The following is a 25,799-nucleotide window of genomic DNA, read 5'->3' as shown; positions in this document are numbered from 1 at the left end:
CGTCAAGGTAAACGACCTAACACACGAGCAAAAGGAAAGAGGCAAGTGAAAAAGAGAGAGAGATTGGGAAAAGAGGGCAAATAAAACGGCAAGGGTGAAGTAGGGGAGAGGAAAATGAGAGGCAAATGGCAAATAACGTAAATGCGAGGGAGATGAGTTTGTGATGGGTACTTGGTATGTCTTGACATGAGCGAAGACCTCCCCGGCAACGTTGCCAAAAGTTCTTCTTGCTACGTCTTGAGCTTGCGTTGGTTTTCCTTGAAGAGGAAAGGGTGATGCAGCACAGTAGCGTAAGTATTTCCCTCAGTTTTTGAGAACCAAGGTATCAATCCAGTAGGAGGCTCGTCACAATTCCCACGAACCTACACAAACAAACAAAGAACTCGCAACCAACACGATAAAGGGGTTGTCAATCCCTTCATGGCCACTTGCAAAAGTGAGATCTGATAGAGATAATATGATAAGATAAATATATTTTTGGTATTTTATAATATAGATGCAAAAAGTAAATATGCAAATAAAAGTAGATTGAAAGCCTATATGATAAAAGATAGACCTAGGGGACATAGGTTTCACTAGAGGCTTCTCTCAAGATAGCATAAGTATTACGGTGGGTGAACAAATTACTGTCGAGCAATTGATAGAAAAGCGAATAATTATGAGATTATCTAGGCATGATCATGTATATAGGCATCATGTCCATGACAAGTAGACCGACTCCTTCCTGCATCTACTACTATTACTCCACACATTGACCACTATCCAGCTTGCATCTAGAGTATTAAGTTCATAAGAACATAGTAACGCACTAAGAAAGATGACATGATGTAGAGGGATAAACTCAAGCAATATGATATAAACCCCATCTTTTTATCCTCGATGGCAACAATACAATATGTGCCTTGCAAACCTTTTGTCACTGGGTAAGGACACCGCAAGATTGAACCCAAAGCTAAGCACTTCTCCCATGGCATGAAAGATCAATCTAGTAGGCCAAACCAAACTGATAGTTCGAAGAGACTTGCAAAGATAACTAAATCATACATAAAAGAATTCAGAGAAGATTCAGATATTTCTCATAGATAAACTTGATCATAAACCCACAATTCATCAGATCTCGACAAACACACCGCAAAAGAGTTTACATCGAATAGATCTCCACAAGAGAGGGGGAGAACATTGTATTGAGATCCAAAAAGAGAGAAGAAGCCATCTAGCTAATAACTATGGACCCGAAGGTCTGTGGTAAACTACTCACAACTCATTGGAAGGGCTATGGTGTTGATGTAGAAGCCCTCCATGGTGGATTACCCCTCCGGCAGAATGTCGGCGATGGCTCCAAGATGGGATCTCGCGGATACAGAAGGTTACAGTGGCGGAAATATTTCTTTGGTGGCTCCCTGGATGTTTTTGGGGTATGTAGGTTTATATAGGAAGAAGAAGTACGTCGGTGGCCGCTCGAGGGGCCCAGGAGACAGGGGGCACGCCCAGGAGGGGTGGGCGCGCCCTCCTATCTCCTGGCCGCCTCGATTGGTTCTTGACTTGCACTCCAAGTCCTCTGGATCACGTTCGTTCCAAAAATCACGGTCCCGAAGGTTTCATTCCGTTTGGACTCTGTTTGATATTCCTTTTCTTCGAAATACTGAAATAGGCAAAAAACAGCAATACGGGCTGGGCCTCCGGTTAGTAGGTTAGTCCCAAAATGATATAAATGTGTAAAATAAAGCCCATAAACAACCAAACAGGTAATATAATAGCATGGAACAATCAAAAATTATAGATACATTGGAGACGTATCACTTGCCAAGACCCAATACCTTGGAGGATGAGGCATCACCCCACTCGACATTGGTGGGCATAGACTGAAATTTATGCACGTCCACCACCAAATCCTTGCTTCCGGTCATATGATTTGTGGCTCCACTATCGAGAAACCATGATGCCCCACAGGAAGCAAACACCTACAAGAGACCAATGCTTGGTTTTAGGTACCCATTTTGTAATGGGTCCTTTGATGTTAGTAACAAGGGTCTTAGGAACCCAAATAGACCATTCAATGTACTCATAAGGAGAACCAACAAATATAGCATAAACATGCCCATCACTAGCATGGCACAACACATCAGAGGGGTTAAAGTCACCGGCTTTGTTGGAAGGGGTGGCATTGCCCTTTTTGACATCACCACCCTTCATATTGTTCTTCTTCTCCTTAGAAGCACCCTCTCCCTCCTTCACAAAAGTTTGCTTGAGAGGTGGAGATCATTTGGTCTTGTCATTCTTCTTCTTGTTCTTGGACTTGGGTGCGAACCCAACTCCCTCCTTGGCCACAACTTCCTTTTGATTGCTCAAAAGGTCATTGAGATTCTTCTCACCTTGTATGCATGGCACAAGGCCTTTCTCAAGTTGCTCCTTCAACTTGGCATTCTCCTCCACAAGATGCACATGCTCTTCCTCAAGCGCATTAGAGAGGTCCGATATCTCATCGGCATAGTCACGACTATGACCTTTCATCTTAGATATGGTTTCCTCATGAGCCTCGATCATGTCATTGGCTACACCTAGTTGTTCCAAGAGAGCAACGAAGTGCTTCTTGGATTTTCCCTTGAGCTTATTCATAAAAGTATCAAATTCATTTACTTCCTCATTAGACCTCCCCCCCCCCCCACTTTCATCAATGCAATATGTCAAGGAAGGATTAGTAATGATGGTAGTTTTGATGTTGGGGGTTACCTTGTTGGTGGCTTTGGCCATGAGGCACTTGGCGGTGATGTTCTCGTTGGGTGAATCAAAGAGGGACACCCGTGGAGTTGTGGCAATGGCAACGGAGGCCATGGCCATGGCTTCACCATCTTCATCGTCATCATCATCATCATTGTATTATTCTTGTGCCACCAACCCTTTGGTCAGAGTCTTCTTGGTGAAGTTCTTCTTGTTGGGGAATGACTTGGCTTTGTCTTTTCGGATAAGCTGGCCACCATTGTCTTCCCGCTTCTCGTAAGGGCATTCCGCAACAAAATGGCTCACATTGCCACAATTGTAGCATGTTCTCATGCGTTGCTTGCCCTTGAAGCCACTTGAGTTATTCTTGTTGAATTTGGGCCTTGTGTTATTCCTTCTCCAAAATTGCCTTGAGGCAAGAGCCATGTGCTCATGGCAATCATATTTCGTATCTTCGGGGTTGCTCTCCTCATCTTCCTCTTCCTCCTCTTCTTCCAGACTAACCTTGGCCTTCAAGCCAAGGTTGGGCTTCTTTGCTCTTTGAGAACGCAACACTGCATTGTCGGCGGTCTTGTCCAAGATCTTCATTGCCACAATCTCATCCAACACTTCACTTGAGGACAAGGTGTGGAAGTCCAGTCTTTGACGGATGATGGAGGACATGGCCTTGTGGTAAGGCATCATGGCCTTGAGGAACTTGCGCTTGATCCAATTATCATCCATATCCTTGCTCCCATGATCTCGGAGTGAGACCGTGAGAGTAGTTAATCTCCGGTAAAGCTCACGAGGTTCTTCATCTTCATTCATTGCAAACTCATCGGCTTCATCTTGCACCACTTCGTAGTTGGAGTGTTGAATACTTGCGCTTCCCTTGTAAAGGGAAACAACATGGTGCCATGCTTCCTTGGACACGGTGAAGGGTCAGAGATGCGCAATGTCTTCGGGAGGAATTGCATCTTGGATGATAAAGAGAGCATTCTCATTGAATTGATTATCCGCGGCTTCTCTAGGGGTGAAGTTGCTTCGATCATGCGGATAAAAAACTTCCTCAATGATTCTCCAAATATTAGTATTAACATGGTTTAAATGACATTTAAAGCAATAAACCCAAGAGTCAAAATCCTCATTCTTCACCATCTTGGGAGGAGAACCTGCATGATTTAAATGAGTGGAGGGAACCGGTCCTCCATAAGTAAGAGGTGGTTCAACATGAGCAAAGATGCCATTTCCACTTTTACCACTAGGCAAAGGAACTTTGTCACTAGAAGCTTCCTCCTTATCAGAGTTGGCATCCGCCACCTTGTTAGTGGGAGTGACCACTTCCAAAGGTGTGCTGCATAATCTAAGACCATCAAGAAAGTTCTTAAGCATGCCTTTGACCTCGGCCGTCATGGAGGTTTTCAATGTGTCCAAAGCCACATTGAACTCCTCACGTGAGACCGAGGTTCCCCATCGGCTGTAGACGAGGATGGAATCACACCGGGGTGCTCCTCCTCACCGTCTATGGTGTCAAGCATACTCTTCGTACGGCAAAGTCCTTAAGAAAGAGACGAGGCTCCGATACCAATTGAAAGGATCGATATAGTTGACTAGAGGGGGGGTGAATAGGCAACTAACAATGTTTAGCTTTTCTTTACCAAATTAAACTTTGCATCAAATAGGTTGTCTAGATATGTAACTAGGTGACAACCTCTATGATGCAACAACAATAAGCACACAAGCAAGTCAAGGATATAACACAATATAACTTGCACAAGTAATGGTAAGAGATAACCAAGAGTGGAACCGGTGGATACGAGGATGTGTTACCAAAGTTCCTTCCGTTTGAGGGGAAGTACGTCTCCGTTGCAGCGGTGTGGAGGCACAATGCTCCCCAAGAAGCCACTAGAGCCATTGTATTCTCCTCACGCCCTCACACAATGGGAGATGATTTGATTCCACTATTGGTGCCCTTGAAGGAGGCGACCGAACCTTTACAAACAAGGTTGGTCTAATCTCCAGAACTTAATTGGAGGCTCCCAACGACACCATGAAGCTTCACCACAATGGACTATGACTCCGCGGTGACCTCAACCATCTAGGGTGCTCAAACACCCAAGAGTAACAAGATTCGCAAGGGATTAGTGGGGGGAATGAAATTTCTCTTGGTGGAAGTGTAGATCGAGGCCTTCTCAACCAATCCCTAGAGAATCAACAAGTTTGATTGGCTAGGGAGAGAGATCGGGTGAAAATGGAGCTTAGAGCATTAATGGAGCTTAGAGATGGAAGAGGTAGTCAACTCGGAGAAGAAGACACCCATTTTATAGTGGAAGAACAAATCCATACGTTATCCACCAACTCAGCATGCGACACGCGGTACTACCGCACCATAAAACCGGTACTACCGCACGGGCCTGCGGTACTACCGCGGCAGACCGCGGTACTACCGCTGGCACGGCAGGGGCCAGGTCTAGACCTGATGTGCTAAGATAGGAAGCGGTAGAACCGCTGTCGTGGTACTACCGCGCCCCCTTGCGGTACTACCGCAAGGTAGTGATAGTCAAGGCTGAGAAGGCACGGACATAAAAAATTACATCTGTGACTACTTTCGTTGAGTTTAGGTCTATGCAAAAATCCTACACGGTACTACCGCACGCCTGGAGCGGTACTACCGTGTAGGGCGCGAATGTAAAAAATTACATCCAACCCTACTTCCGCTCATGCTGCTGTGCCTGGCTAGAGCTCACGGTACTACCGCGCTCAGGCGCGGTACTACCGCGTACGGCACGGATGTAAAAAAATTACATCCACCCCTACTACCGCTCGAGCAGCTGCACCTGGCCTGAGACCATGGTACTACCGCTCCCAAGGAGTGGTAAGAGCGCGGTACTACCGCGTAGGGCGCAAATGTAAAACTTACATCTGCCCCTACTACCGCTCGAGCAGCTGCACCTGGCCTGAGACCACGGTACTTGAAGGAAATATGCCCTAGATGCAATAATAAAGTTATTATTTATTTCCTTACATCATGATAAATGTTTATTATTCATGCTAGAATTGTATTAACCGGAAACATGATACATGTGTTAATACATAGACAAACTGAGTGTCACTAGTATGCCTCTACTTGACTAGCTCGTCTATCAAAGATGGTTATGTTTCCTAGCCATGGACAAAAGACTTGTCATTTGATTAACGGGATCACATCATTAAGAGAATGATGTGATTGACTTGACCCATTCCGTTAGCTTAGCACTTGATCGTTTAGTATGTTGCTACTGCTTTCTTCATGACTTATACATGTTCCTGTGACTATGAGATTATGTAACTCCCGTTTACCGGAGGAAAACTTTGTGTGCCACCAAATGTCACAACATAACTGGGTGATTATAAAGGTGCTCTATAGGTGTCTCCGAAGGTACTTGTTGGGTTGGCGTATTTCGAGATTAGGATTTGTCACTCCGATTGTCGGAGAGGTATCTCTAGGCCCACTCGGTAATACACATCACTATATGCCTTGCAAGCAATGTGACTAATGAGCTAGTTGTGAGATGATGTATTACATAACGAGTAAAGAGACTTGCCAGTAACGAGATTGAACTAGGTATTGAGATACCGACGATCGAATCTCGGGCAAGTAACATACCGATGACAAAGGGAACAATGTATGTTGTTATGCGGTTTGACCGATAAAGATCTTTGTAGAATATGTGGGAGCCAATATGAGCATCCAGGTTCCGCTATTGGTTATTGACTGGAAACGTGTTTCGGTCATGTCTACATTGTTCTCGAACCCGTAGGGTCCGCACGCTTAAAGTTAGATGACAATTATATTATGAGTTTATATGTTTTGATGTACCGAAGGTAGTAAGGTATCCCGGATGTGATCACGGACATAACGAGGAGTCTCGAAATGGTCGAGACATGAAGATTGGTATATTGGACGACTATATTCGGACACCTGAATAAGTTTCGGGGGTTATGGGATATATACCGGAGTACTGGGGGTTAAAGGAACCCCCCGGGGGGGTTAATGGGCCACTTGGGCCAAAAGTGGAGAAGAGGAGGGGCGGCCAGCACAGGCCGCACACCCCCTCCCCCTCTAGTCCGAATTGGACAAGGAGGGGGGCGGCGCCCCCCTTTCCTTCCTCCCCTCTCTCCCTTCCTTCCCCCTCTCCTACTTGGACAAGGAAAGGAGGGAGTCATACTCCCGGTGGGAGTAGGACTCCCCTTGGCGCGCCCTCCTCCTGTCCGGCCGCCCCCCTCCCCCTTGGACCTTTACATACGGGGGCAGGGGGCACCTCTAGACACAACAATTGATCATTGATCTCTTAGCCGTGTGCGGTGCCCCCCTCCACCATAATCCACCTCGATAATATTGTAGCGGTGCTTAGGCGAAGCCCTGCGTTGGTAAAACATCATCATCGTCACCACGCCGTTGTGCTGACGGAACTCTCCCTCGACACTCGGCTGGATCGGAGTTCTAGGGACGTCATCGAGCTGAACGTGTGCAAGAACTCGGAGGTTCCGTGCGTTCGGTGCTTGATCGGTTGGGCCGTGAAGATGTACGACTACATCAACTGCGTTGTGCTAACGCTTCCTCCTTCGGTCTACAAGGGTACATGGACACACTCTCCCCTCTCGTTGCTATGCATCACCATGATCTTGCGTTTGCGTAGGAAATTTTTTGAAATTACTATGTTCCCCAGCAGTGGCATCCGAGCCAGGTTTTATGCGTTGATGTTATATGCATGACTAGAACACAAGTGAGTTGTGGGCGATACAAGTCATACTGCTTACCAGCATGTCATACTTTGGTTCGCCGGTATTGTTGGATGAAGCGGCCCGGACCGACATTACGTGTACGCTTACGCGAGACTGGTTCTACCGACGTGCTTTGCACATAGGTGGCTGGCGGGTTTCAGTTTCTCCAACTTTAGTTGAACCGAGTGTGGCTACGCCCGGTTCTTGAGAAGGTTAAAACAGCACTAACTTGACGCACTATCATTGTGGTTTTGATGCGTAGGTAAGAACGGTTCTTGCTCAGCCCGTAGCAGCCACGTAAAACTTGCAACAACAAAGTAGAGGACGTCTAACTTGTTTTTGCAGGGCATGTTGTGATGTGATATGGTCAAGACGTGATGCTATATTTTACTGTATGAGATGATTATGTTTTGTAACCGAGTTATCGGCAACTGGCAGGAGCCATATGGTTGTCGCTTTATTGTATGCAATGCAATCGCCCTGTAATTGCTTTACTTTATCACTAAGCAGGTAGCGATAGTCGTAGAAGCAATAGGTGGCGAAACGACAACGATGCTACGATGGAGATCAAGGTGTCGCGCCGGTGACGATGGTGATCATGACGGTGCTTCGAAGATGGAGATCACAAGCACAAGATGATGATGGCCATATCATATCACTTATATTGATTGCATGTGATGTTTATCCTTTATGCATCTTATCTTGCTTTGATTGACGGTAGCATTATAAGATGATCTCTCACTAAATTTCAAGATAAAAGTGTTCTCCCTGAGTATGCACCGTTGCCAAAGTTCGTCGTGCCCAGACACCACGTGATGATCGGGTGTGATAAGCTCTACGTCCATCTACAACGGGTGCAAGCCAGTTTTGCACACGCAGAATACTCAGGTTAAACTTGACGAGCCTAGCATATGCAGATATGGCCTCGGAACACTGAGACCGAAAGGTCGAGCGTGAATCATATAGTAGATATGATCAACATAATGATGTTCACCATTGAAAACTACTCCATTTCACGTGATGATCGGTTATGGTTTAGTTGATTTGGATCACGTGATCACTTAGATGATTAGAGGGATGTCTATCTAAGTGGGAGTTCTTAAGTAATATGATTAACTGAACTTAAATTTATCATGAACTTAGTACCTGATAGTATTTTGCATGTCTATGTTGATTGTAGATAGATGGCTCGTGCTGTTGTTCCGTTGAATTTTAATGCGTTCCTTGAGAAAGCGAAGTTGAAAGATGATGGTAGCAATTACACGGACTGGGTCCGTAACTTGAGGATTATCCTCATTGCTGCACAGAAGAATTACGTCCTGGAAGCACCGCTGGGTGCCGGGCCTGCTGTAGTGCAACTGCAGACGTTGTGAACGTTTGGTAGAGCAAAGCTGATGACTACTCGATAGTTCAGTGTGCCATGCTTTACGGCTTAGAACCGGGACTTCAACGACGTTTTGAACGTCATGGAGCATATGAGATGTTCCAGAGTTGAAGTTAATATTTCAAGAAAATGCCCGGATTGAGAGATATGAAGTCTCCAATAAGTTCTATAGCTGCAAGATGGAAGAGAATAGTTCTGTCAGTGAACATATACTCAAAATGTCTGGGTATAATAATCACTTGATTCAACTGGGAGTTAATCTTCCTGATGATAGTGTCATTGACAGAATTCTTCAATCACTGCCACCAAGCTACAAGAGCTTTGTGATGAACTATAATATGCAAGGGATGAACAAGACTATTCTCGAGCTCTTCGCAATGCTAAAGGCTGCGGAGGTAGAAATCAAAAAGGAGCATCAAGTGTTAATGGTCAACAAGACCACCAGTTTCAAGAAAAAGGGTAAAGGGAAGAAGAAGGGGAACTTCAAAAAGAACGGCAAACAAGTTGCTGCTCAAGAGAAGAAACCCAAGTCTGGACCTAAGCCTGAGACTGAGTGCTTCTACTGCAAACAGACTAGTCACTGGAAGCGGAACTGCCCCAAGTATTTGGCGGATAAGAAGGATGGCAAGGTGAACAAAGGTATATGTGATATACATGTTATTGATGTGTACCTTACCAGAGCTCGCAGTAGCACCTGGGTATTTGATACTGGTTCTGTTGCTAATATTTGCAACTCAAAACAGGGACTACGGATTAAGCGGACACTGGCTAAGGACGAGGTGACGATGCGCGTGGGAAATGGTTCCAAAGTTGATGTGATCGCCGTCGGCACGCTACCTCTACATCTACCTTCGGGATTAGTTTTAGACCTAAATAATTGTTATTTGGTGCCAGCGTTGAGCATGAACATTATATCTGGATCTTGTTTGATGCGAGACGGTTATTCATTTAAATCTGAGAATAATGGTTGTTCTATTTATATGAGTAATATCTTTTATGGTCATGCACCCTTAAAGAGTGGTCTATTTTTGATGAATCTCGATAGTAGTGATACACATATTCATAATGTTGAAACCAAAAGATGCAGAGTTGATAATGATAGTGCAACTTATTTGTGGCACTGCCGTTTAGGTCATATTGGTGTAAAGCGCATGAAGAAACTCCATACTGATGGACTTTTGGAATCACTTGATTATGAATCACTTGGTACTTGCGAACCATGCCTCATGGGCAAGATGACTAAAACGCCGTTCTCCGGAACTATGGAGCGAGCAACTGATTTGTTGGAAATCATACATACTGATGTATGTGGTCCAATGAATATTGAAGCTCGCGGCGGGTATCGTTATTTTCTCACCTTCACAGATGATTTAAGCAGATATGGGTATATCTACTTAATGAAACATAAGTCTGAAACATTTGAAAAGTTCAAAGAATTTCAGAGTGAAGTTGAAAATCATCGTAACAAGAAAATAAAGTTTCTACGATCTGATCGTGGAGGAGAATATTTGAGTTACGAGTTTGGTTTACATTTGAAACAATGCGGAATAGTTTCGCAACTCACGCCACCCGGAACACCACAACGTAATGGTGTGTCCGAACGTCGTAATCGCACTTTACTAGATATGGTGCGATCTATGATGTCTCTTACTGATTTACCGCTATCGTTTTGGGGTTATGCTTTAGAGACGGCCGCATTCACGTTAAATAGGCACCATCAAAATCCGTTGAGATGACGCCTTATGAACTATGGTTTGGCAAGAAACCAAAGTTGTCGTTTCTTAAAGTTTGGGGCTGCGATGCTTATGTGAAAAAGCTTCAACCTGATAAGCTCGAACCCAATCGGAGAAATGTGTCTTCATAGGATACCCAAAGGAGACTGTTGGGTACACCTTCTATCATAGATCCGAAGGCGCAAGACATTCGTTGCTAAGAATGGATCCTTTCTAGAGAAGGAGTTTCTCTCAAAAGAAGTGAGTGGGAGGAAAGTAGAACTTGATGAGGTAACTGTACCTGCTCCCTTATTGGAAAATAGTTCATCACAGAAACCAGTTCCTGTGACGACTACACCAACTAGTGAGGAAGCTAATGATATTGATCATGAAACTTCAGATCGAATTACTACCGAACCTCGTAGGTCAACCAGAGTAAGATCCACACCAGATTGGTACGGCAATACTATTCTGGAGGTCATGTTACTTGACCATGATGAGCCTACGAACTATGAGGAAGCGATGATGAGCCCAGATTCCGCAAAATGGCTTGAGGCCATGAAATCTGAGATGGGATCCATGTATGAGAACAAAGTGTGGACTTTGGTTGACTTGCCCGATGATCGGCAGGCCATTGAGAATAAATGGATCTTCAAGAAGAAGACTGACGCTGATGGTAATGTTACCGTCTACAAAGCTCGACTTGTTGCGAAAGGTTTTCGACAAGTTCAAGCGGTTGACTATGATGAGACTTTCTCACCTGTGGCGATGCTTAAGTCTGTCTGAATCATGTTAGCAATTGCCGCATTTTATGATTATGAAATTTGGCAAATGGATTCAAAACTGCATTCCTGAATGGATTTCTGGAAGAAGAGTTGTATATGATGCAACCAGAACGTTTTGTCGATCCAAAGGATGCTAACAAAGTGTGCAAGCTCCAGCGATCCATTTATGGACTGGTGCAGGCCTCTCGGAGTTGGAATAAACGCTTTGATAGTGTAATCAAAGCATATGGTTTTATACAGATTTTTGGAGAAGCCTGTATTTACAAGAAAGTGAGTGGGAGCCCTGTAGAATTTCTAATATTATATGTAGACGACATATTATTGATTGGAAATGTTATAGAATTTCTGGATAGCATAAAAGGATACTCGAATAAAAGGTTTTCAATGAAAGACCTCGGTGAAGCTGCTTACATATTGGGCATCAAGATCTATAGAGATAGATCAAGATGCTTGATTGGACTTTCACAGCGTACATACCTTGATAAAGTTTTGAAAAAGTTCAAAATGGATCAGGCAAAGAAAGGGTTCTTGCATGTAATACAAGGTGTGAAGTTGAGTCAGACTCAATGCCCGACCACAGCATAAGATAGAGAGAGAATAAAATATGTTACCTATGGTTCAGCCATAGGCTCTATGATGTATGCAATGTTGTGTACCAGACCTGATGTATGCTTAGCAATAAGTTTAGCAGGGAGGTACCAAAGTTACCCAGGAGTGGATCACTGGACAGCGGTCAAGAATATCCTGAAATACCTGAAAAGTACTAAGGATATGTTTCTCGTTTGTGGAGGTGACAAAGAGCTAGTCATAAATGGTTACATTGATGCAAGCTTTGACACTGATCCGGACGATTCTAAATCGCAAACCGGATACATGTTTACATTGAATGGTGGAGCTGTCAGTTGGTGCAGTTCTAAACAAAGCGTCGTGGCGGGATCTACATGTGAAGCGGAGTACATAGTTGCTTCGGAAGCAGCAAATGAAGGAATCTGGATGAAGGAGTTCATATCCGATCTAGGTGTCATACCTAGTGTATCGGGTCCAATGAAAATCTTCTGTGACAATACTGGTGCAATTGCCTTGGCAAAGGAATCCAGATATCACAAGAAGACCAAGCACATCAAGAGCCGCTTCAATTCCATCCGGGACCAAGTCTAGGTGGAAGACATAGAGATTTGCAAGGTACATATGGATCTGAATGTTGCAGACCCGTTGACTAGGCCTCTTCCACGAGCAAAACATGATTAGCACCAAGGCTCCATGGGTGTTAGAATCATTACTATGTAATCTAGATTATTGACTCTAGTGCAAGTGGGAGACTGAAGGAAATATGCCCTAGAGGCAATAATAAAGTTGTTATTTATTTCCTTACATCATGATAAATGTTTATTATTCATGCTAGAATTGTATTAACCGGAAACATGATACATGTGTGAATACATAGACAATCTGAGTGTCACTAGTATGCCTCTACTTGACTAGCTCGTTTATCAAAGATGGTTATGTTTCCCAGCCATGGACAAAAGAGTTGTCATTTGATTAATGGGATCACATCATTAAGAGAATGATGTGATTGACTTGACCCATTCCGTTAGCTTAACACCTGATCGTTTAGTATGTTGCTACTGCTTTCTTCATGACTTATACATGTTCCTGTGACAATGAGATTATGCAACTCCCGTTTATCGAAGGAACACTTTGTGTGCCACCAAACGTCACAACGTAACTGGGTGATTATAATGGTGCTCTACAGGTGTCTCCGAAGGTACTTGTTGGGTTGGCGTATTTCGAGATTAGGATTTGTCACTCCGATTGTCGAAGAGGTATCTCTGGGCCCTCTCGGTAATACACATCACTATAAGCCTTGCAAGCAATGTGACTAATGAGTTAGTTGCGAGATGATGTATTACATAACGAGTAAAGAGACTTGCCGGTAACGAGATTGAACTAGGTATTGAGATACCGACGATCGAATCTCGGGCAAGTAACATACCGATGACAAAGGGAACAACGTATGTTGTTATGCGGTTTGACCGATAAAGATCTTCATAGAATATGTGGGAGCCAATATGAGCATCTAGGTTCCACTATTGGTTATTGACCGGAAACGTGTTTCGGTCATGTCTATATTGTTCTCGAACCCGTAGGGTCCGCACGCTTAAAGTTAGATGACAGTTATATTATGAGTCTACATGTTTTGATGTACCGAAGGTAGTTCAGAGTCCCGGATGTGATCACGGACATAACAAGGAGTCTCGAAATGGTCGATACATGAATATTGGTATATTGGACGACTATATTCGGACACCGGAATAAGTTTTGGGGGTTATCGGACATATACCGGAGTACCGGGGGGTTACCGGAACCCCCCGGGGGGTTAACGGGCCACTTGGGCCCAAAGTGGAGAAGAGAAGGGGCGGCCAGGGCAGGCCGCGCGCCCCCTCCCCCTCTAGTCCGAATTGGACAAGGAGGGGGGTGACGCCCCCTTTCTTTCCTCCCCTCTCTCCCATCCTTCCCCCTGTCCTACTTGGACAAGGAAAGGAGGGAGTCCTACTCCCGGTGGGAGTAGGACTCCCCTTGGCGCGCCCTCCTCCTGGCCGGCCGCTCCTCCCCCTTGAACCTTTATATACGGGGGCAGGGGGCACCTCTAGATACAACAATTGATCATTGATCTCTTAGCCGTGTGCGGTGCCCCCCTCCACCATAATCCACCTCGATAATATCGTAGCGGTGCTTAGGCAAAGCCCTGCGTCGGTAGAATATCATCATCATCACCACGCCATCGTGCTGACGGAACTCTCCCTCGACACTCGGCTGGATCAGAGTTCGAGGGAAGTCATCGAGTTGAACGTGTGCAAGAACTCGGAGGTGCCGTGCGTTCGGTGCTTGATCGGTCGGGCGGTGAAGACGTACGACTACATCAACCGCGTTGTGCTAACGCTTCGCTTTCAGTCTACGAGGGTACGTGGACACACTCTCCCCTCACGTTGCTACATCACCATGATCTTGCGTGTGCGTAGGAATTTTTTTGAAATTAGCACGTTCCCCAACAGTACTACCACTCCCAAAGAGTGGTACTATTGTGAGCACCTACGGTACTACCATGCTGGAGCCCGGTACTACTGCGAGGGCCTGCGGTAGTACCTCTCTGGAGAGCAGTACTACCAACTGCCTCAGTTCAGCAACATTAGGAGTCCTTCATTTTGCAGAGATATGGAGAAACGGAGAATTCTCCAAAGAGATAATGGAAAGGTGGTGCAAAAAGGGACAGACGTGTACGTGATATTCCACCCAAACCTTTCCAACACGGACCCCTCTTAATAGTACTGCTTTCCTACGACTCAAATCCTCTGAAAAGAAATGTAGAGAAACACCATATCCAATAGTATTCGAGGGGCACCAAATCGCCTTGTGCTTAGACATGATATATCTAAAATGCTCAATGCACACGATTAGTCCGCAAAAGCATTGTCATCAATCACCAAAACTACTAATGCATAAATATGCCCTTACAACAAGGTTCAAACCGGATTTAATGGTCCATGCACATGACCGTTGTAGGTGTATTATTGATAGGCCAGTCTGCTACGTACATAGGACGCAACATGTACTGGCAGATACATGCATTATAGATAGCACACTGAAAAGGATAAATACATAGGGAACTATAGCAAGTCCATCGCACGAAGTACAAATGAGGACTAGAGAAAATCCATTGCACGTGGTACACAAGAGATCTAGAGAAAATCCTTCGCAAGGGGGCGGGGGGAGCTTCAGAGCTTGTGCATGAAGATCATGACCAGGAGCAGCAAATTCAGGATGCCCAACATTTAAATATTCTTCAGCCATGCTTGATTCTGTTCAAGCACTGATACATGGTGATAGGCCGATGCATGCGAAATCAGGTATCCCCACCGTGCGCTGAAGTATTGTGTACTTGTTCTCCCACATAGAAAAAACCGCATCCACCGTACCACCAAACACAAACAACAGAGGTTTAGCGAGGAGTGTGGGGAGATGAATTGAAAGGATCTTGAAAAACTTACTCCATGTCGTTCGCACTTGTTTTTGATGAGCAGGGAGGCCCCGCTGCCAGGTTCCATTACTGGGAATGAAACCCTGACCAACATGTTTTACATTAGCTCACTAAGAGGAGCAGTTCAAAGATAGAAACCAGAGTGCTATGATTAAATGGCAAACATAATACAGATCCTTCTCCTGGATCGCACGGCACGCATGCCTCGGTAGGTGCAGGGGTGTTTATCAAGCCGGTATCTCCAGAGCGTCGTCTGCTTCCATCCCTTCTGATTTCCTGAGCTTGAAAGGTAGTGTTGTAGCAACCTGGGGTGACCAGAAGGCCAGGGTTGAGATGGGGATACACAGCGTACTCTTGTTCTTCAGGCCCCCTTGCTTCTTTGGGGAATGGAAGCTCCAGCCATCCTCCGAGATCTTCAGCCTGTCCCATTGGTGTACTACCCCATCTCCCGCGTAGCTCTTAAGCATCAGCCACTTGTTATCCTCAGCGGTAGCTGGGAGAACATAGCTAGCGCTGTCATGAAGCTCTCTAGACGCGCCCTGCCACTTTCTGGAGCCAGGATCACCCAGAATTTGAGTGTTCTAAGGATCAGCCTTCAAACCTACGACATAGATGTCCAAATGGTGTTGTTAAAGATGATAGAGTTCCTATACTTCCACAAACACCACAGGACTACTGAAGAAACTATATTTAAAGCCGAGTTCTTCTTGTTAGAGATCTAGAATCTTGCTACCGATTCAAAATCAGTCCATGTCTGGACCCTGAAGTGGTCAGTTATAAACGACCAGACATTTTTTGCTACAATACACTCAAAGAACAGGTGAGAGATGGTTTCATGCTCATAGCAGAAAACAATGTCAAGGGGTTTAATAATATGTCTTTTCCTCAGGTTGTCTCTGGTCATTAGTTTATTATATGAGAAAAGCCATAAGAAGACATGAATTTTGGGTGGCACACTAAGGTTCCACACCGCTGGGATGAAAACTGGTTGCATCCCTCTAAAGTTTATCACATGGTACAGAGAGCTCGAAGAGTAAACCCCTTTACTCTCAAGCTGCCATATCAGTGAATCTAAATCCTCACAGAGAGCAATGCTCCCAGCGACCTCGACTAGCTGGTACCATAGTTCCATGAGTTTGCTATCAAAGTTCCTTCTGAAAGTTAATTGTAGGGTTTCCCCATCCTAGACTTCTTTGATAGTTTTAGTCTGCTCATTACAGACCAGGTAGACAGGCCAAAATTGGGTAGCTAGTGGCAAAGTCCCGAACCAGGTGTCTTCCCAAAATTTGACCCTCTCCCCATTGCCAACTTTCCATCTAAATCCAAACTTCAGATTTTTAATGATGGATTGAAATCCCTTCCAGAATCTTGAAGAGTTTGGGATGGAGTGGACCGCAAACAGGTTAAGTTTTCCAGACAGATATTTTTGTTCTATGATAGCTTTCCAAGGTTTTTCTCCTTCTTCATAGAATCTCTTAACCCAGGATCCTAGGAGGCAGGTGTGCACCTCTTGGAGGTTGGGAATGCCTAGACCTCCAAATTCTTTTTTCATACAGATCATTTTCCAACTAGCAAGGTGAAGTTTCCTATGCCCTTCAAAGTCATTCCATAGGCAGTTGGCCATTTGGGAATTGATCATGTCAATGGCTCACTTGGGGAATTTGAAAAAGGAGAGTAGGTAGATTGGGATGCGAGCAAGGCATGCTTGAATTAGCACAAGTCTGCCTTTATAGGAGAGCAGTTTCCCTCTCCATCCAGTGATCCTTTTCATAATTTTATCTATGAGGGGTTGTATGTCCTCTCTCCTAAGCTTATCATAGTGGAGAGGGATCTCCAGGTACTTTATGGGGAAAGCACCTTCAGTGCATCCTAAAATTTCAATGAAACAACTTGTCTCTTCTGCATCTAAGTTGATGGGAATCAATTCACTTTTACTGTAGTTGATCCTCATTCTAGCAACTTGCTCAAAGCAGTTCAGGACCATTTTGAGGTTAGCTGCATGCCGAGTATTCTTATCTAGGAAGAGTATGGTATCATCAGCATATTGTAGGCAGATGATTCCCCCAGGGCAGACTTCAGGGCAAAGCCCTGCAATCAACCCTTGGTTTGCAACTTTCATCAGCATTCTGGTAAGAGCATCCACTACAAGGTTGAACAACAATGGGGAAATGGGGTCTCCCTGTCTATGCCCCTTCCCAGTGAGAAAAAAAATCACTTTCACTACTGTTCACTTTGACAGCAATGGAGCCCCCATGGGTAATTTGCTTAATCCAATGTGTCGATCTCCCACCAAAACCTCTAAGTTTAAGAAGTTCCTCTAAATTCTAGATTGACTTTATCAAAGGCTTTCTCATAGTCTATTTTTAGTACCAAGCCTTCTCTCTTACTAGAGTGGATTGAGTGCAGCACCTCATGTGCTGTCACCACACTTTCCAAAATATATCTACCTTTTAAGAAGGTAGACTGGTTGCTAGCTACCAGCCTGTGCAAGATCTTTGACAACCTATTGGTGAGTACTTTAGTGAAAATCTTAAAACTACAGTTCAAGAGGCTGATGGGCCTAAACTTCTTCATAGAAGAGGCATCTGCTTTTTGGAAATCAGAGTTAGCATAGCAAAGTTAAGCATATGTATGTCAAACTCCCCTTTGTGGAAGTCTGAAAACATATCCATCAGGTCTTTTTCACCAGATCCCAGAAGTGCTGATAGAAAAAGAAAGGGATCCCATCAGGCCCTGGAGCTCCATCAGAATAGGAGTCCAAAACAGCTTTTTAACTTCCTCTTCTGAAAAAGAGGCTTCTAAAATATTATTTTCATCAGGAGTTACTTTTTCCCCCTCGGAGAAAAAGTTTGGGTTCATATTAAACCCATTTCTATCTTCCTTTATGAACAGATCTTTATAAAAATCACTAGCAATCTTAAGCATTTCAGCATTGTCAGTGACCAGTCCCTCAGGGCCATCCAAAGAGTGGATAATTGTTTTCCTTCTTCTCTGGTTGGCTACTGCATTAAAATAAGCATTGTTCCTGTCACCTTCTCTAGTCTCTCTATCCCTAGACCTCTGTTTTGCTTTGACTTCTTCTTGTAGCCATATTTTCTGAAGCTCGAGGAGAATTGTCAGAATTAGCTTCAGAGAGGCCTAAGGTTTCAGATTTTATATCTATCTTATCATACTCTTCTAGGAGGATTTTCTTATATCTTAGAATTTGATCTTCCTCATTGGAACTCCACCCCTTGGTGATTTTCCCGAGCTCCTAATTTTAACCTGCCAGCTCTCTATATGGGAGGAGGCATGTGTAGGTTCATTCCAAATCTTAGTAACTAAGTTGGAGAAGTGCTCTCTCAAGATCCACCACTTCTCCATTTTGTAGCTGCTACTTTTAGGGTTTTGGTTTAGACCATACTCCCAAATAATGGGAACATGATCACTTCCACACCTAGGCAAAGCCCTACAGGATGCTAAGGGGAAGATCATATCCAACTCAGTATTACAAAAGACCCTATCTATAGTGGACATATTAGGTCCACTTGGTTGTTAGCCCAGGTGAATTTCCTGCTGGATAGCTTGATCTCAAGTAGGCTCCAGATTTCAATCCAGGCATTATAGCTATCACTCCACCTTTGTTAATGTTGCCATTACTTTTATCTTTGGCATATCTAACCAAATTAAAATCCCCCCCTATCAGGGTGGGGAGAGGATCCTCTAGGAATAAAGAATGGAGTTTAGAGATGAAGCCCTCTTTTCCTTCATCATAGGGGGATCCATAAACAGTAATGACTCTAAAATAGTGTCAGCATTCTTCATCTTCATTACACAACTAACAGAAGATTCTGGTTTATACCAAGAGATACCATCAAAAAGATCTAGATTTACTCTCATCAGGATGCCTCCAGCAGAGCCTTGGGCGGGTAAATGGTACCAAGAGAAGTTCCTATTTCCTACTAATGATTTCAAAAAGGAGTCAGAAAACTCCTCTTTTTTAGTCTCCTGGAATCCAACAAAAGATGCATGAGTTTTGGGCAGGATTTCCAGGATCAAAGCTTTCCTACCAGGGGCAGCAATCCCCCTAATATTCCAGACATTCATGATAAAGGCCTAGTTCTGGGGTGCTTGCCCCTTCTATTTTTGCAAACCAAGTACCAAAGCTCACTAGAGTTATTTCCAACATCCTCACTACAACACATTTGGGGGGGTGATGAAATCTGAATCAGAATCTTTAGTTCTATCAGGAATTAAATCTTTCCCACCACCCAGGCTAGCAATGCTGCAAGTGGGATCAGGATCTACATCTACTTCTAGGTTAACATCTACACCAATTTTACTAGCAACAGAAAGGAAATTGGGATTATTGAAAAGAGAGAAAGGTTTGCTTTTTGTACCTTCTCCCATAGTTCCAGCATCCTGGGTGCATTTTAATTGCTGAGCTTTCTGAAGGATGGTTCTGGTGTCCCCAGCCACCCTAGCACTCATCCTGGTAGCTTGGACACGTCCCTAGTTTTTTGACTTGTTCAACTGTTGGATTGGGGGGAAATGCTCCTCATAGCTCTGGTGATCCTTTCCCATAGATTTCTCAGCATTGTTCCCAGGTAGATTCAAGGCTTCCACTGACAGGTCTTCATCCCCATCTTCAGTATTAATCTCATCATCATCCCAGCTTTCCATCTCTCTCAGCAGATTGAAACCATCATCTAGGTTCCCATTTTCCAGCAGGAGATCAAGAGCACTTCTCCTTGGATTCTACAGAGTCTCTGGTAGTTTGTTTTTCAGCAAAGAAGTTGGAGTGGGAGGTCCCATTTCATCTTGGCAGGAGCCTTGCGCGGCCTCTTTGGCCATCCCACCACTACAGCTAGTCCTAGAGCCATTGTCTGAGCTTTTGGAACTTTTATGAGAATCAGTTTCATTGCCATTTCTGTTGTTGTGGTTTCTGTCAGCCCCTCCATTTTGCTAATCACTGGCAGGTTGCTCTGGACCCAGCTCCTCCATATCAGCACTTGGAGGTTCCACCTCAACTTGGATTCTGTACAGCTTCCCATGAATTCCAAAAACTCTCTCATTTGGCACCTGGCTATGGTCCTTGCATGCAATTTTGACCTTGACAGACTCGTAGAAGCTCTGAAAATTGTGTTGCCAGTCAACATCTAGCAAAACACCAAAAGTGAATGTGATATGATCCAGAAGTGACCACTCACACCATTTTGGGTTCATTTTCCTTAGCTTGATCCAGACTTTCTGAAGCTCCTCTTCAGCAGTAACTTCACCTTTCCAAACTTCCACATTTAGTATAGTGTTACCCTTAGACAACCCAAAGCAAGGATATCCACCTACTTGTTCAACATCAATCTCAGGTGGAAATTTGACTAGGAAAGACCACTCATCCAGAGCATTGATGGGCCATGGCCAGTTTGTCTTATAGATGCTGGCAATTCTGTTGCCAGCTCCTGTTTTGTGACCTCCCCAGCCTCTACAAAAAAAATTCCTACATTCTTCAAGCACCCAGTGTGTTGGGCATTCACATCAGGGGCATCTAGGTGGTAGAAACCCAGCCCTGGAGCAACACTAACGACAAACTTGGTTGTAGAGTGTGGCTTCTTCCTGCAATCTTCCACTTTGTGGTTGATCATTTTGCAGATAAAGCAGCACTTGGGTCCTGTACACTTGTCCTTGTGGTGTCCGGGGTCACCACAATTGTAACATGTCACCCCAGCATATGACATCAGGCCCGGGTTTGCTGCTAGATTTCTCTGGTTTCCATCCTTGCCCTTCCTCTGCACATTCTTGACTTGGGATCTGATCTACTGCTGGACACCACTGTGAACCTCACCTTGAGTCCCCCCCCCCTGTCCGCTGAATTGACCCTGCATCAATTGTTGGGGAGTAACCACTATTGCTGTTGTCCACCCCATTACGGAGGGTAAGGACCAGGGAACTGACCTGCGAAGGCCCAAGGCGGTGGAGGACCTTGGTAACCAAATCCGAAGAGTGACTTGATACGTCTCCAATGTATCTATAATTTTTGATTGCTCCATGCTACTTTATCTATTGTTTTAGGCAATATTGGGCTTTATTATCCACTTTTATATTATTTTTGGGACTAACCTATTAACCGGAGGCCCAGCCCAGATTTGCTGTTTTATGCCTATTTCAGTGTCTCGAGGAAAAGGAATATCAGACGGAGTCAAAACAGAACGAAATCAACTGGAGAAGTTAATTTTGGAAGGAAGCCAACCTGATGGGCTTGGAGTGCATGTCAGGGGAGTCCCGGGCTGCCCACGAGGGTGGGGGCGCCCCCCCCCCCTCCCGGGCGCGCCCCCTACCTCGTGACCATCCCGGAGGTCACCGACGTACCCCATGCACCCATATATACCTACATACTCTAAAACTTCCAGAACAAAAGATAGATTGGGAGTTCCGCCGCCGCAAGCCTCTGTAGCCAACAATAACCAATCGGGGCCCTGTTTCGGCATGCCAGAGGGGGATCCCATCACTGGAGGCCATCTTCATCATCCCGGCGCTATCCATGACGAGGAGGGAGTAGTTCACCCTTGGGGCTGAGGGTATGTACCAGTAGCTATGTGTTTGATCTATCTCTCTCTCTCATGTTCTCTCTCGTGTTCCTCTATGGCACTATCTTGATGTATCCCGAGCATTGCTATTGTAGTTGGATCTTATGATGTTTCTCCCCCTCTACTCTCTTGTGATGAATTGAGTTTCCCCTTTTGAAGTTATCTTATTGGATTGAATCTTTATGAGAACACTTGATGTATGTCTTGCCATGATTATCTGTGGTGACAATGGGATATCATGTGCCACTTGATATATGTTTTGGTGATCAACTTGTGGGTTCCACCCATGAACCTATGCATAGGGGTTGGCACACGTTCTTGACTCTCAGGTAGTAGCTTTGGGGCACTCTTTGACGTACTTTTATGTTGGTTGGATGAATCTGAGATTATGGGACGCATATCGTATAATCATGCCCACGGATACTTGAGGTGATAATGGAGTATCTAGGTGACATTAGGGTTTTGGTTGATTTGTGTCTTAAGGTGTTATTCTAGTACGAACTCTTTTATAGATCGATCCGAAAGAATAGCTTTGTGGTGGTTTCGTACCCGACCATAATCTCTATGTTTGTTCTCCGCTATTAGTGTCTTTGGAGTGACTCTTTGTTGCATGTTGAGGGCTTGTTATATGATCTATATATGTTATTATTGTTGAGAGAACTTGCACTAGTGAAAGTATGAACCCTAGGCCTTGTTTCTTACCATTGCAATACTGTTTACGCTCACTTTTATTGCTTGTTACCTTGCTGTTTTTATTATTTCAGATTACAAAAACCTATATCTACTATCTATTTTGCACTTTTATCTTCATCTCTTCTCCGAACTAGTGCACCTATATAATTTGCCATTGTATTGGGTGTGTTGGGGACACAAGAGACTCTTTGCTATTTGGTTGCAGGGTTGTTTGAGAGAGACCATCTTCATCCTACGCCTTCTACGGATTGATAAACCTTAGGTCATCCACTTGAGGGAAATTTGCTACTGTCCTACAAACCTGTGCACTTGCAGGCCCAACAACATCTACAAGAAGGAGGTTGTGTAGTAGACATCACGACTGCTGAGGTTGCAAATTGTTTCCCTGGTTGATCTACTACTGGTCAGGGGGCCAATTTCTCGACAGGTCTCCCCTCCCCCCTCTGTTCTTGGATCTACCCCACCCTCTTCCTCCATCAGCCGTGGTATCTGGATCCGAGGAAGCGGCCGCCGCAGTGGAGAGGTTAGTTGGAGGCGAAGGCGGAACCCTAGCCTCCCTCCCCTCTTCACCCTCTTTTATAGATCTCCACAGCTGACTGTACCTTTTCTCTGCCTCGTCACCACGATCACCTGGCAGTTTGGTGGATGAGATGGCAGTCACATCAGCCATGGGGGGGATTCGAACTTTGGCAGCCATCTCCCCACGCACCAGTCTGAATCCGCCTGATGCCTCCATGACTACCAAAGCTTCAGTCCCAGTGCTCTGCATAGTCTTGGAAATTGCTAACCGCATGAGGTCTGACTCATTGCCAGCTCGAAGCTCTCTTGCGGCTGCAGCCTCCAGAAGGCCTCCCAACGGATCCGTAGTTCCTGGAGAGGCGCATCCCTTGTCGCTAGTGCCCAGGAGATCACCACCATCGCCGGTGTTGATCTTCTTGTCAGGAACAGTGAAAACTCGTGGTCCGTGGCAAACATCATGATCTTGGTCATGAGCTTCTGTACCGAGTCACACCCTCTCCTTGGGATCCGCATCAATGCTAACTCTCTCATCATCAACATTGCAATCTCTTCCTCCTCTTGGATCTGGGCCCTGGAACCTGTTGTTCTTTCTCCTCTGCTCATGGTGGGTGGGCGTGGTTGGGGGCATGGGTTCACTTTGCGGAAAAAGGTCTCTCCAGGCCCCTTCCACCGAGAAGATGCATTCGGCTGCAGCACTGTGCGCCTCTAGACCAGTCCAGCAGTGCCCATGCACCGCACAGTAATGGCCTTCTGCCGCTAATCCAGGCTGAACGTCTAGATTCAGGCACTATAGTTGCCATAGTTCACATCCAGCGTAGGAGACAGGTAGGGCCATGGATGCACCTCCTCCGAATCTGATGGCGGGCTGGTGGGCAGCCTCCCCAGAATCCCCTCCCAGCACCTTCTGCGTCGAACATTGCTGCTCCTTGCTTCTGATTTCGCCCAATTCATGAATGCCTCTGGTTGTTCCCTCGGACTCGGCATCTGAGATTTCTCCTCTCTAGTGCCCTCGAAATAAATCCTTCGGGCGAGATTGAGCAGCTCCCGATCTGCTTGGATTTGGCAAGTTTGAGCATACCTTAGCCGGCAAATCCTCAGAAATGGATCTGAGGTCAGCTCCGCTACGAGATCCGCCTCCCGCCATTCCTTCATGCATTATATCCACGAGAAGGCATCGTCACGGATCCGTGTTGCCCTCTCCGTCCACCGCTGCATCCTTGTCGCCTGGAGCATCGCCGACGAGACCGATCCAATCGGTTGCAGCTTCTTCAGGAATGACTGGTAGACGAATGGCAGAGGCATCTGAATCACGGTCAAGCCCGGCGGGGTCCCAGGAGTGAGTGTCCTGGGTGGGGAACTGGTGGATCTGGTCTAGCGAGGCAGTGGGGCATCGAGTGGTGGCAGCGGGGACGGAGGAGGGCGAGCCATCGGCGGTGGTGGCGGCAACGGTGGTGGGTGGGGGAGGGGAAGGGGGTGGGGAAGGAGCGGTCATCTGTTTCCGTTTGTTGTTCGCACTTGTAGAAATGCCTTCCTGGGTTTTCTTCCATTCCTGAGACGAACCACATCATGTTAGCATGCATTGCACTCTGGGCAATGGATGAGAGGGAGCGGAGGCATCTGGTTAGCAGTGTGGTGTGATGGAGGAGGTGTGGAGTTAAGCTGGGACTTAGATGAACACATGCTTGTGAGGCTCGGAGAAGGAGAACTAAGAAGAAGGCTTGAGCAGGATGGGCATTGACAATCAAGCCGATTGTTTAAAAAGGCCGCGGGCAGCATCATGTAGCTAGTCATTAGGACTGGGATGCAAGTGGCCCACGCCTCAGTTCAATGTCTAGTCTGCCTTTTAATTTTGCATGGGATGCCTTGCCTGCCTTGCGCTGCATGTGTAGATGCTAATATGTGGTTATACCAAATGCTATACAGGGAGGCAGAAATCGTTATACATCCCGCGGGTATTCAAGTGGCACGAATCACGTGGAAGCATGCGGTGTGGATACCAGCCGCGTGTGGCCGCATGTCCACTCGTGATTATTCGCACTATGTATCTCTTCTATACCCCAAAAATAATATCTTCCTGATGATAGAGTTTTCACTTTAATATCTGAATTGTATGGGTTTCGATTTTTTTTTCAACCAATGTTTCATTTTAATGTAGGAGAAGAGTCTCTAGAGTCTTGCTTATTCATATTTTTTAAGTTGTGATGCCAAATCTTTTTTTGGACAAGATACCAAATTTACACGTTTATTCCTATATATAAAACTAATTTACACTACTAAATTGAATTTGCATGTTTATTGATAGTGGAACTCACGAGGCGGACTCCGATGCGAGGCGCGCCGCCTCGCGCTCGAGGCTTCCAAGCGCCTCGTGAGGGAGGAGAGTGCCAAGGTGAAGGCGGCATGGCACACGAGGGAGCAAGCCCGCGCCATCCGTCGTCTGTCCGGCTACCGTAGAAAATCATAATTTTTTGAATATTATTATCATTATTTTGGATTTCATTTTTTTTATTTTTCATCAGGGTACGTTTGAGCTCGGGAACAAATACTCCATGTCCAGCCTTTTCATCCTTAACTAAGAAGTGATGAGATATTGATTCATTTTTAATCCTTAAAGAACTACTCCCTCTGTCCTGAATAACTTGTCAT

Source organism: Triticum aestivum, chromosome 1B (genome assembly GCF_018294505.1).
Source record: "Triticum aestivum cultivar Chinese Spring chromosome 1B, IWGSC CS RefSeq v2.1, whole genome shotgun sequence".
Lineage (NCBI taxonomy): Eukaryota > Viridiplantae > Streptophyta > Magnoliopsida > Poales > Poaceae > Triticum > Triticum aestivum.
Note: the sequence above shows the minus strand (reverse complement) of the source record.